The sequence below is a fragment of the Poecile atricapillus genome, chromosome 1 (assembly GCF_030490865.1).
Source record: "Poecile atricapillus isolate bPoeAtr1 chromosome 1, bPoeAtr1.hap1, whole genome shotgun sequence".
In the NCBI taxonomy this organism is placed as follows: Eukaryota; Metazoa; Chordata; class Aves; order Passeriformes; family Paridae; genus Poecile; species Poecile atricapillus.
In genome coordinates, this window is record NC_081249.1 from 107454051 (window position 1) to 107468595 (window position 14545).

Consider the following 14545-nt stretch of genomic DNA (forward strand, 5'->3'; position numbering starts at 1 on the left):
ATAGAACAAGTTATCGCTAACAAATACAGAGAACCTTAGGTAATATTCTAGCACAGAACAAAATTAATCACACTCTAAACCTTCTAAACCTCTAAACTCTAATCTTCACAAAAGATAAAGAATCTGTCAAACACTGGAATCCTAACAGATGATAGGTACCAGAAACAGCAACCAGTTAATAACCGGTCTGTAAAGTACAATGCAATCCTTCAGTGTGGCCTAAGCAATGCATGTCTTCAAATTTGTCAGTGAATTGTAAAACCAAAGGCCTGCTATTGAAATTATCTAGCAAGTGGGCTTCCCTTGCATTCCTTGTAATATATGTCAGACATGGCTTAACAGATTTAAACTTCCCAGACCTGAGACAGGAGAGAAACTGTGCTCAAATTTAACAGGATCCCAAATCATTAAAGCTTGTTAAAGTTTAATGACAGAAAATTTTAGTTGAATCCACAGTGTTAATACACAGTGTAAAGTAGAGAATTTTGATAGAGGATAATTCTCTGCCTTTGCTCTGCCCAAACCTGAGTAACAAGTTTGAGGAATACACATAAATTTTAGCATTCCATTGTACATACCCACCCTCCCCCAAAATCAAGACCTGAATTTTTGTGAAAGTCTTAATTCCTTATATTCCTTATTTCCCTATATTTCCTCATACCAAGAACCCTTAGCCACGTGTGGGCTGTCTTTAGGACAGCAAAAAGGCTCCTTCCAAGTGACAGGGTGTGAGCACAAATTTCCTGGTAGAGGCTCACAGAGCCTTCCCTAGAGTTTAAAGAACATCTGCTGTGCTTTTCCATAAGTAGATGAGTTAAGGGGGGAATATTCAATGGTATCAAATCAGAGTGCCTTAATTTGGCTGCCTGGAAAATAGACAAAGGGCAATCTCTCAAAGAACATGAATATAAAGCATGGAGATGGATTATTATTAACACTAATTGAGATATTCATTATTAGTAATAACAAAGGATATTACTATTATTATTGATAATATTAATAATAATTCTATTATGTAATAAGGCAATTCAGCCACTTTTTTTTTTTTTCACAAATGAGTAAACTAGAATCTCTAAAAACTCATTTGGCCAGTAAATGACATGTTCTGAGATGATCACCAGCCAGCATTTCCTGTGTCAGTGTCTGAACTAAAATGGAGCCTTGGTACCTGAAGGGTTGTTATTGGAGACAGATGTTATTGAAGCAGTAGACAAATCCATAGATTTAGGGGCACATTTAATGATCTCTCTAGATGCAAGACTCCTAGATGAAAGATGTTTCACAGATGGACTTCACGTAGTCTAAGCCCTAAAGCCACCCCTAGCTTGATAGAGCCGGATCATTCTCTTGGCATCCTCAGTTCTGACTGCACAGCAGCCTGACAACCCTTTTGCCATTGGTATGATCTGCAGAAGTGTCAAAATGAAAGCATTAACAATGGCATAATGACTTGCTTGTGCCTGTATGTCATAAGCAGAACAAAATCATGACAGGAATTTGGAAAGATCTGCTCTGCTCTACCAGGGCACTTCTGAATGCTGGCTGTGACACAAGCCCTTAGAACCAAAGCCTGCTCTACAGACTAAATTAAACACAGAATTTGACTGCTTTAACCTCCTCCCACTAAAATACTGCTTCTGATCAGTATTTTCTGTTTTGGAGGAACCTAAATGGAGTACAATCTTTCCAAAATCTCAGCCTCACTTCTGGCCTCTGCTGCACAGCCACTCTAGTATGGAAAACAGAGTTTTAGTTACATAAAGTCTCCATAGTACTGGACTACCACATAAAGACTCTTTTTTTCTTCACATTTAACAATTCCTTAGGGAAAAGTGCCCAAGCAGAGGCCCTTCCTGACTAAGATGGGTCTGTTACAATGGGTTCATGGTCCCGTTGATCCTCTCCTCTGGGCAGAAGGTGCTGTATCACCAGTGCACCAAGCAGGGGCTGTTTCCCACATCCTGCCTGCTCTTTAACTCCAAGCCACAACACACTCTGAAACCTGAGTATCTCCAGGCACACCTGTGGTCATTGTCCTCAGCCCACACAGCCAAAGAAAAGAGTTAACTGAGGATCAAGCACTCCTCTGAAGGAAAACTGATGTCCTTCAAGCTGCAACTCCAGAAAGCTACTCTAGGAACCAGAGCTCAGGCAGGAGTAAGTTAATCATCCCTTTCCTGCTTTGGGAGGTGTTGCATCATTTTAGAAGCACACAGTCACTATGAGTGACTGTCAAAAAGAAAGTCATAAATTTTAGCATTCCATTGTACATACCCACCCTCCCCCAAAATCAAGACCTGAATTTTTGTGAAAGTCTTAATTCCTTATATTCCTTATTTCCCTACATTTCCTCATATCAAGAACCCTTAGCCATGTGTGGGCTGTCTTTAGGACAGCAAAAAGGCTCCTTCCAAGTGACAGGGTGTGAGCACAAATTTCATGGGAGAAGCACATGAGCCTTCCCTGAAGGTTCAGCCTTAGCTGAACCAGATGCAAACTGTGCCAGGGAAACTCTCATTGTTCCTTAAACTACAAAGATGAAAACATTCAGTCAGGTTATGCAGGGTACTGAAAAGAAATAAAAAAAAGAAGAAAATAGAAATTGGTATTTTGCAGAAGGAAAGAAGTTTTACCAACAGGCCACATAATGGATCATTAACCAATACATCCATATTCAGAAGCCCAACAGATTTACAGGCACTGTACAGCTCATTAGCACTAGAGATAATAGCCCTTGATTAAAAACTGGCACATTGATCATTTGTTCAGGTTTTTGATTTGCAAAAAGCTTCCACACAATTTCTTACAGTCTCTTGTAGCATTTTATGCCCCAGATCATGAAAACTGTGGTTTCAGCTACATGAACACCCATTCTTAGTCCATCTATTTATGGTATTTATGCAGCATGTCCGTTGATAGGTTCCTGCCCATATAATTTAGTCATAAAATCTTGCCAGGCCCATGACATGATTTGCTTCAAATTATTAAACCACTTTGTTCATTATTTATTATCTCAATATTGTTTGCCCTAGAACGTCTAAGGTTATGTTAGCATTTCCATTACAAACACATATACATCAAGGGATTTAAAACTTGACTGTAAAAATCTTGCTTTAGGCTGGGAATCTGCAGACAAGGTTTCAGCTGACAAGAGATTTTTTTTTTTTTTAAAACACTTTATATTAAGAATGAAAACAAAATCTATCTCCCAACAATTTGGCTATAGCAATAAGGAAGAAAAGAATTGCCATTTGCTGTCAAATCACTTTCACATAGAAATTTTCCTAAATTAAGATTTTTATAGCATGCCCTGGGTCATTTTGTTGTATTTCAAAATTATAAGGCAATTCAACTCTGTAAAGCTGGCCACTATATCTTCATAATAGTTTCATATTTTATGTATGGAACTCAGAAATTGTACAAAAGCATCATACTCTGCACATGTAAATGTAACAAATTGCTATTTAAGGACCCATAATGGACATTTCTTTACCTCAATATCCATACAGAGGGGTTTCAATATAACTTTGCAACCAAATTGAAAATCTCAAATTAATAAAAACATTTTTCAACACTGAATAATTCATTCCTTCTCCATAAAGTGCTGATCCTATTGCTTATGCCTATCTCACCAATGTTTATGGGACTAGTGTATATTCTTTAAAGGTGTGGCTGTTATTTGTGTATGGATGCAAATGCCTAACAGTATGAAATCATAGTTCTTACCAGCTTTAAGATTAAAAGAAAGAAAGACTTCAATTTTGCCAGTGCATTTGCTCATAATTCAGATGCACAGCACATCCTATTCTGATGGATTAGAGAGACAGACAATTCACCTTCAAAGAAGGTGGAAGTAATCTTTGCTTGAGGCACAGCAAATTCCAATACAGTTCACTTTTTCTATTAATGCATAAGCAGATATATGATAAGGATTAGTAATCAGGCCATATGGATTCCTGTATTAGGATGTCTCAGAAATCTTAAGCAGAATTTCTCCATTTGCTTTTTTAAACAGTTATCCATAGGCAACTCATGGGTTACCTAAATTTAATGTTTCGGTGCATCAGCTATTTTCACTTGCAATGATTTAATGGATCTATCCCTGAGATTGGAAGCTGGAATTTTACATCATCATTTGTTTTAGACTTCCAAGTACTGCTACTTTATAATCAAAAGGATTCCATATTGTACATGATTGCAGTGTGTGGAGTGTGAACTTGAGATTGAAATAGAGAAAGAGGAAGAAGTTCAAGGTCACACTTGATCATGCTTCAGTAGTGAATTTCATTTCTCTGACAACTACTTGAAGTAACCAGAAGACTGCTGTTTTTAATACCGGAAAAGTTACAGCAAAATTGTAAGTAAAATTTTAAACTTCATCTTAAAAAAAAATTATGCTTGGTAGATACACTGTTCCAGAGATATCTAGAACAATACAACATTTTCATCTTGCCACAGTGAAAAAAACCATGAAGACTCTATATATTTGAGAAAAAAAAATCATTTCAGTCACATCTCAGAACTCGTTTCTATGATTTAACATATTATGTACTTTGTCATCTAGAGTCAATTATGTTTACATGTGAACAAATTTAACTATATTTTGAAGAGACTGGTTTTAGGGCTAGGTACAGACATTTTGCACTCACTATAGATACTTTTGTGAATTGTTTTTTCTTTGTTCTCTGCGCTACCTTTATCAAATTTGGCATTTTGATATAAACTGTTATCATTTGTCTCGGATGCACTTCTTCTCAAATCTTTTTTCGCACTAACTCCACTCTGACCTTCCTTTAGCCTTCGTAGTCACACACACAAAATAAGCAGAGGATAAGACACCAAGAAATTATTCAGCCCTCTGATTGAAGGCTGCAGCAAATAAAGAATCGTAGAATCACAGAATGGTTTGTGTTGGACAAAAAAATGGTTTGTGTTGGACAAAAAAATGGTTTGTGTTGGACCTGAAAGAACATTTCATTCCAACCCCCGTGCCATGGGCAGGGACACCTTCTACTAGACCAGGCTGACCAAAGCCCCATCCAACCTGGCCTTGAACACATCCAGGGATGGAGCATCCACAGCTTCTCTGAGCAACTTCTTCCAGTCCCTCACCACCCTCACAGTAAATAATTTTTTTCCTCAAGATATTTCTTCCTAGGTAATTTCTTCATAATATATCTCATGGCATTCCCAACAGATGTACTCCCAAGCTATTCTTGAGGCTTTTGAATCATGGATAATCCATAGTTTTCCTGACTAATCTATTTCAGAGTTTTACCACCTCTGTTATTGCAAAGACTTGTCAGACATATAAGAGGAGTATTCCATGTTGTCATGGAGAATTTATTTGCATCTATTTGCATATGCAAAAACTGATGGGATGACTCTCAGTTTTCTCACCTCTGGAGTTAACAGTCTATTACCTTCCTCTTTATTTCAAAATCGTGTTCCTGAGTTCATCTGATTGCTTTCCTCCTCATGATTCTACTTACTTGGAAATGCATTTTCATATGTACCTGTCCCAGCAGATTCTCAGGCTCATTCTGAATAGTTTAATTTGATCCTGGAAAGGCTGAACAGCCTTATCTTCCTCCCACAGAACTCTCTCCCCTTTCCTTTCTAAGGCAGCCCAGTACCATGCAGCTCCTGAAGTAGGGAACTTCCTGACTGTCACTTGTGTGACTATACTAAGATTCCTAGTAATCTTCTCCTTATCAAGCAGGCCATAAAAATGGGAGGGCACATAACTAGATTCATCAAGATGAAAAAAAAAAAAAAAAAAGATCTGATTTTATTCCTTTTTATTTCCTGTGAAGTACAGTTCTATCCAAAAAGCTTTTTAGCCATATTTAACGTATTTAAAAGTGCATGCTTTACCAAACTTTGCGGTTCAGTGGAAGACACTTAACCATGAGCTTGCTTCATGGTCCAGCAGAGCTGATGTGATGTCAGCCCATGAGCAGAGGGCAGTGATCCAGGTGAGGCTGGATAATAATGTGCTGAAAGCCTGGCTGTTACCAGGGGCACTAAGCGTGTATCTTCAAATTGATTTGCAGGTCACCTTTCTGTAACCAGTACACTCTAACACTGTTCTCCCACCTTTCTTAGTTCACTTCCTCTGCCAACACTCTCTTCGAGTGGGGAGAGGCAGCAAACATCAAAGAGACATCAGTTCCTGTTAATCACGTAGCTCCATGGAAGACAGTGAATTTTATCTGCTTACTTTAGATGAGAAACAGGTTCTTACTCTCCAGAAAAGACCTACAGTTAGTTATTCCACACCTTCCAATTTTATTTCTTTCCTCTTCATCCTGCTCGGCTTTTAGATAGTTTAAATATTTTAGCACTTAAAAGCTGTTAGGGGAGGGTACAGAGACATGCAAGAGCAGCACAGATCGCAGATATGGCTCAGAAAGAATCCAGCCCAGGTAGCTAAACCAGAGGAACTACAGTAACAAAGATTCTGATTCTTTCACCCTCACTGCTGGTCTCTGCCCGTGCTCTGTGTGTTTCTGAGTCAGCACAACCCTGCCTGCACTCAGCTGCTCCATAGTGCTCTTCCCTCTGAGGAGAAGAAGGGTTACCTGGTGCTCATGGCACTTGTTGGCAGCTCTAGAAACCACGAAACCATAGTGTTCCTGCTCCACCTTGTGCAGGTCACTTCAGTCCCTCTGGAAAAAATCAGCCTGTGGATATACACATGCAATATGTGGTGGAAAAAAAAAATAATTCCAAGATCAATTTTGACTTCCAAAGATCATTAGAGCCAGGACAAGTAATCAGGAGCTTTAAAAACTCTCATTAAGCACCTTTAAGTAACTGAACGTTTGAAATTTGAAAAGGCATCAATAACTATTTCAGTTCCAACCACACTCCCTGCCACACAGTGGAGGTGACAAATATACAACAGTAGCTATCGATCTGGAGAATTTATTTTCTACTCCTTCTCTGGGCTTATCCCCTTTGACTGATTTACAGGAAGACATTTCCACTATTTTTCTTGTCAACAGGATACTATGTTATTAAAGGAGAGGTTATTGATTGAAAGCCACGATAGCCTGGGCAGCCCAGTAAATTTTCACTGAGAAGGTTTTAAATTTGTGAATTTATTCTAATCTGGAAATCCAAAATAATGTCTGAAACCATTAGGTAGATTTAAAATTAAGATTCTGAAAAGTTTGTTGCCAGAAACAAAATTGAATGCCTACTAATAATTTTTCTTATTTTCTGTTTGCTTCTTTTAAGTTGTTTTTTCTCAAAGTGTTGTCCGTGCCTGTGAGCTAAGCTGTGAAAGAACTGCCTGGAGACTTTGGGAGTAAAATTCAAACTTGTTTTGTGAGGCAGCATCCATTTCCCTGTCAGAAGGAATTACCACGGGACCTCCTTCATGCCTCTCAGCACAGACATGAGATTAAAGTTTTCTCTACAACACCCAGGGGGAACACTCCAGAAAGCAGTTTAAAATTTAAACAGATAATTCAAAAGGAAACCACAATGCAAGGGCAGGGTCCACTCAGATGCTGAAGGGGAAGTGGGTTAACCAGGGGCTAGAAAACTCCCCCTTTGGAATACAGTCCTTTCCCACAGGACCTCTCTGTGCTGTGCTGGAGGTACAGGATGTGTTTCAGGGAAGACCCTAATTGATCCCACAGCTGGGTGGCCTCTTGGCCCAGAGGAGATAAGAACTGGGCTACAGGGGAGAGGCAGAGATAGGTACAGCATTAAAAATCATTAGGTTTTAAGAATGACCAAAGTTGAGATTACTTAGTGATATTGATTGCTTCCAAAGATCTAAAAAGAATTTTGCATTTCTTAAAAGAAAACACTTAGGAAAGACACTTCTTGTAGAAGTTTAATTCTCCTCATAGTCTGTAACACGGCAGCCTGAGAATTGTCCGTCTTTGAGAAAGAGTGGGCAGGTAGGTGGGAACACTTTTACTTGCATTGCCACTGGCATTTGTGTCTGATCCAGCCACAGCTTGGATGGTCACTCCCAAACCACATGAACAATAATCCAATCAAGTGGCTTTTGGATGATTTAAAAGCAAACCCCAAATTAGCAATTAACTTTTTTTTTTTTCCTTTATAATATGCTGCCTGCCATGCACAGATCCAAGCCAGAAATGGTCTAAGTCTACATAAATTTAATCAGCTTATCTGCAACCACAATGTTAAATGATACAAGCCTCTAGTTGATATTGTTAATTTCATTCAGATGAAGGTCATATTGATTTATCTTGCATTGGTAAATTGACAGTCACAAGCTATAACTGTTCATAACCTGACACCTCAGTTATTCAGCTAAACTAGTGTTTAAATCTAGTTTAGGTCAATTGGTGAAAATTGTCTTTTTATACTCTTTAGTTTTCTGATTTGGAACAAAAGGAATTTCTATTTTCACACCAGGATCAGATCTTTTCTTGAAACCCATTTGTCTGCTCTTCATTCCCTTCCCATCTTTTCATTTCTTGTACAATGCTGTTTTACTTATTCCTCCCTAAGGCATAAAAACATATCATATGCCATGTGTGAACTTATAAACTCTTTTGAAATACAGGGATAGTAAATTCTGAACAGTACCATTTCTAATGTCTGAATAACTCTACTGAGCAAACCATCTGTCAAACACACAAGAAAACATCCTCCACAAGGCAAGAACTGGAGGAAGAAATAACATTATAAAGCTTGTCTTACTTCCCTAACAATCAGATCTTATAACAAATGCACCTATTCATTCATAGTAATGTGTAAATAGTATTTACATTGATATTTAATACAGTGTCACAGTCATCAATGTACACAGCCAATCCATGTACCATGCATGGATGGACACACTACTGATTATCGCACCAGCAGCTACACCACAATAATCAAACCCCACAGGCCTACAGAAAATGTCTAAATCATTCTCTCTCACTGTTATCCTTAAATCCAGGAACAGCACTCTTATAAACAAATTTCAATTATTTCTATTAAGAATAAACTTTTCTTCTCAATTACACCACGATGAGAGAACTTCATAGAATGATAGAATGGTTTGGATTGGAAGGGACCTGGAAGATCATGTAGTTCCAACCCCCAGTTAAGGAAACTTCCCAGTGTGACCATTCATGAGGCTTTCTGGCAGTCACACTCCCAATGTCACAGACTGTCACTGCTGGCACTGTCACCCCTCCACAGGGGTGGCTCCAGTCCCCTGGCAGGTCCCTGCCTGACTCCCTGCACACCCACTCAGTCAGACCAGGTTTCCTCACTGGCTCAGTCCCAGGATTTCCATAGCAGAGTCTCAGATGTTTTATTCCACAGAGCCATTTACCCACAGTGCAGTAACACACACACAGCCTGAGCTGTGCCTCCAAGGAGGGACCCTGAGCAAAGGAACCCCTGGGCTTTTACCCCCTCCCAGCCCAAGAGTGCCAAAGTCCCGCTGTTCCTCCTGAGCCATGGAGCCATGGGCTCCTGCCATGTGCCTCAGTGTCCCTCAGCTGGCTGTGCCACAGCTCCCTGTGCCCTTTGCTGTGCAAGGGGTGGTGTTCACAGCCTCTTGTATCAGGTTCCCACCCAGAGGTGAACCTGCAGCTCCATCTGCAGCTGCACCCTGAGCTCCCTGCACCAAATGTCTTCCTAAACATCAAATGTGTTCCTCAACACCAAATGTGTTCCTCAACACCAAATGTGTTCCTCAACACCCTTTGCCATGAGCAGGGTGCTTCAGTGAGACCAGACCCCTCCAACCTGGCTCCAGGGATGGGGCATCCACAGCTTCTCTGGGCAACCCAATCTAGTGCCTCACCAAATGCACAGCAAGGAATTTCTTTATATTAGTTAACCTAAATATACTCTCTCTCAGTTTTCCAATCACTACAAGCCCTTGTAAAAAGGGCATTCACTCTCCAGTTCTCTTGTAGGCTCCCTTCAGATTCTGAAAGACTTCTCTAAGTTCTCCTTCAAACCTTCTCCTCTCCAGGTTGAAGAGCCCCAGCTCCCTCATCCTGTCTTCAGAGGGAAGGTGCTCCAGCCCTCTGAGCATCTTTGTGACCCTCCTCTGGACTTGCTTCTACAGGTCTGTGTCCTTCTTATGTTGGGGGCCACAGTGCTCCAGGTGAGGTCTCACTAGGGCAGATTCTATTACTTTGATGCTGTCAGAAGAACATATTCCAACTACTCATACTGAACCACAGACAACATGTTCAAAGTGTTTAGAGAGCTTAAAAAGAACTAATTTTTAATTCATAATGGCTTGGCCTAATTTGTCATGAACTTACAAAGAAGCATCTTCAAACATAAGAGGTCTATTGCATTTTGTATCAGTAAGGATGTCATGTACAGCCATCATTTTGGTTGGTAAATCAGCACACCAATGATTTCTATTACGTTGATTACTGTATGTGAAAGTGGGATAGTAGTATCTTTACAGATCATTACTTTCTAGATGTTTATTCATCTAATTATAATCATCCTTTAAGGAGATGTAATCCATCATTTTAATAGGCAAAAATCTCTTTTTTTTTTTTTTTTCCTGCACTGCAAACATGTTAGATGAAACATTAGGTTTCAATTTCACCCAGAGATCTTTATTTTAAAATATGTAATGATGGCAGAAGCACTTGCCTATGAATATTTATTAGCTGTCAGCCACAGAGATTTCTGTAATTAACTGTGTGTGGTGACTGCTTTGCCCTGTGTGCCTTGATAGGCTTGACCACTTTGTGGATTTGGCTGGGACATTTGAGTCCCTGACAGCAACGTTTCCAGAAGTTTCCAAAGCTGTTCTTTCTCCTTGGATCTATTGGGCAGGGAGGGAATGTGGGCTTGAGCCTCACCAGGACAGGAGGGGTTGGGTAATGAAGGGATCTGGTTCCAACTTTGGCTGGCCCAGGGAGGGGAAGGACTTGGTTGCTTGGGTTTGCTTCAGGGCTTGGTTGCTTATCTTTGTTTTTTCTCCCTAATACCCAAATTGGTCATTAGAAGCTTGTGTTAATTTACAAGAAATTAATTAAACTGTCCTGTGGCTATGACCATTTTGCCTCACCAATATGTTACTTTTATAGCCAGGTGGGTGTTAAACACTGAAGAAGGGAGCGTTGTCACAAAAGATTCCTCTTTTCTAGACTTCAGCTCATTATTGTTGGCCCTATTCATACCCCATATCATAAAAGGATGAATGAATTACAATCTAAGGGCTGATACCTCTCTGCAAACTTTACAACAGATTAACTTGGCACGCTGGCTCAGAACCCACCAGTCAGATCTCCTCCCTCAGCTCATCTCCCAGGAAGGGATGATGGAATTCACCCTCACAGGAAGACTAGAAACTGTGTGATAACATAGAAACATTTAAAAGGCAAAATGAGATAGACAAAACTAATTCTAGAAATATTTAATTTTGTTTTCCTCTTGTTTAGCAATTTTTTTAGTGCTCAAATAAAATCTGGGGTCTGTCGAAAACGATAATTTTACAAATAGAGATTCAAATGTATCTCCATTCTGTTTATTCACATAAACTAATAAGGAGTTCACTTTCAGTTGTAAGTGGTTCTGTCAAGTTGGTCAAAGTCAGATTTAATGCAGTTGGTGTTAAAAGCAAAGACCAAAAGATCCCCAGTATTTCAAAAAATAGGCAAAATGCTCAATGAATCCCAAGGTTCCAGAACATCAAACCCAAAAACTCCCTGCAATGAATGTACAATACCTCTTCCAAAGCCTTTAGGGGAGGTTGAATAGTTACAACCTCATTTCCTGTCAGTATTCTGCTCACAAAGGCCATTTGAACATTTCAGAATCTTAATATAGCATAAAAATTAGTCATGGAATCCAAATTCTTATTTTGAATAAGAAAGGGCAAAGAACTAACATGTTAACCTCAGAACAAAAAATTATCCTCCATATTTCAATAGTTCACAGACAATCACAAAATGCAACACTGGTAATTTCCAAATTACATTGTAAGTTAACTACCCTGAAAATACTTCATAACTATACATTCTATAATTTTGAGATCTCATTAGCCCTACTGAGTTTAACTCTTCCAATACCACAAAAAATTAGTGCAGACACATGGTTCACCAACAGTGTTGGTGAAAAGTTTCAGACATGAATTATTAGAATGAAGAAATCCTGAGAGGCTGTTTGTTTTGTTTTATTCTGGCTGTTATCCATGCTCATAGCAGCTGAGATCAATTGAAATATCTACAGAGTTCCAAATCTTACAGACGTTTCAATCAAACTCTTGAAAGAAAAGGATGTTTTGGTAGGTTTGTGATTCTCTTTCTTGTGGAAAATAACAAAAAACAAAACAAAACAGCATGAAGTTTGCTGTGCATGCAAGATTAATATGAATGATAAAATAAGACAAGACAAGCTTCCCCCCTAGCTTTTAATATTAAAACCAGAAGTGTAAGCACAGTATGTTTAAGGCATTTGTTTAAATGTCAATATCCTGTCTGCTTCAGCAGCGATGCAGGTTTTTGTGTCACTCCTCCTGACTGCTATTGATTAAACAATCATGATTGCTAATGAGAAAGCAAAAGGCATTATTTTAATTCCACACTGATTTTTAATTCCAGTATTTCAAATGTGAAATTACCTTTGTTGTTTGATAAATTAGTATGTTCTTTGTTATAGACTCTGAAAACTATAAGCATGTACATTACAGTATCTCTCAGTAATTCACACTCACATCCAAAGGTTATTTTTCCCTCCCCTGGGAATTCAATTAGTCTTAATGAATTGGCCTACCACAAGCTGTCAGTGAAGCAGAACATATAATCACTACGAATGAAGTTTTCAGGAAAGGCAAGGTCTAAATATTCAAGTGCAGTTTCACATAAGCAGAGGTAAGGAAAATGTATGTAGCTGAAACCCATCCAGTCTGTTTGCTAGAGGCACTGGAAAATGTCAGTACAGTGTTCTTACTCCACATTTCTGTGGAAGACTTTCATTCATCCTTTAATACAGATAATAAAATAATTTAGTCATTTTGTCTTGTGAAAGAAGTAGGGTACATGAACAGCTGACACCAAGCTGATCCCAATGGTGTCTCATTTCTAATGAGTATTAACAAAAACATGCAAGCTATGAATCCTGGAGGTAATTAATTTAGCAAGGCAATGTTTTCTTGAGCTAGATAATCAAAGTAGGCTTGGAAGTTTTAAAACATTTTCCTTTGTTTTACTGGAGTCAGGAGTTGGGGGTTTTGGGGTTATTATGTTGGTAAATAAAGTGATAAATTTCCAAGTAAATGTAACTGTTACAAAGAATTTTATTGGGAGGGCAGTATTTTTGATATTTTAGCAGGATCTTACTACTTGATTCTCTCTTCCCTGCTGGGAACTCACTTCCAATGATTCAAGAGACTTTCAGACAGAAAGTATCAAGTGGTTTATTTCCTCATGTCAGGAGGATGATCTCTTAAGGCTTTATCTCAAGTACTGCTGTTGTACTGAGACCATACTCCAGTCTCAGGTGCCTTAAAAAGACTTTGTAGTACATGAAAAGCATATTTTGTAGTATGAATTGACATGGATGCTCAATAAAGTCAGCTGGACAGTGATTATTTGCTGTAGGTCCAACATGCTTTGGCTGATAAAGGATAAACAAATACAGTTCAGATTCTCTCAGCAGCTTCATGAAAGAACTTGGAGGGAGAACAGTCACAAAGTGGAATTATTTGACTTTGACTTATTACCAGAGAATTCAGTCTAATATAGCCTATAAAGGATTAGACACAAAAAGTAAAACACACATATCTTGAGCAGTACTAACATTCAGTAAGAAAAAATTAACTGGGTAGTATATTATCCCTGCAACCATAAACAACTCTCAAGGCAGCATTGGTGACACATTCTATGGCGTGAAATCCACACAGGTGGATTAAATGGTTATTCCAAAACATTTCTTTTGATCAAAACATGCTTCAAGAGAGGCGTAAAATACATGCAGGGTTGTAGCACATGACAGGTCATAATGGTTTGTGATGGGGTTTACAGCACCACACTTTACCATATCTGCTTTCACCTTTACCTCCTAGTGTCTCGAATTCTCTAGTCACTAAAGGTGAGCTGCAGGTGTGTACAGGAGCACCACACCTGCAGGGTGATGTTTCTTTCAGATGGGGTCAGACAGCGCAGTGTGGAAGAGCTGCTGGAAGGAGAATAAGAGATTCCTGCTAGTGCAGGGACACCAGTACTACCTTGGGGCTGCATCAAAAAAGCTTTCTGGTACAGCAGTAGACAAGAAGCTATGCCAGAGCTTCTCAGCTTCCTACCAGAATTCCTGTCTCATAGCATGTCCCAACAAGAGAGATTGGCTCCCGGTAGCCACAGCAGCCCTCTGCTAGATAAACTTCCCACTGGAGCCATATCTTTCATTGATCTCTTCTGCAGGACTCTTCCTGCCTCAGATGAGGATTCATGTTGTATTTAACCATTCCCTGCATCTCCCTGGGTCCCCCACAGGGTATTTTCTGGAGAACACGGCTGTCAAAATGGTTTCACATGCTGTGTGGTATTCCACTTGAGGCTGGGACTAGAAGCACTTTGTACTA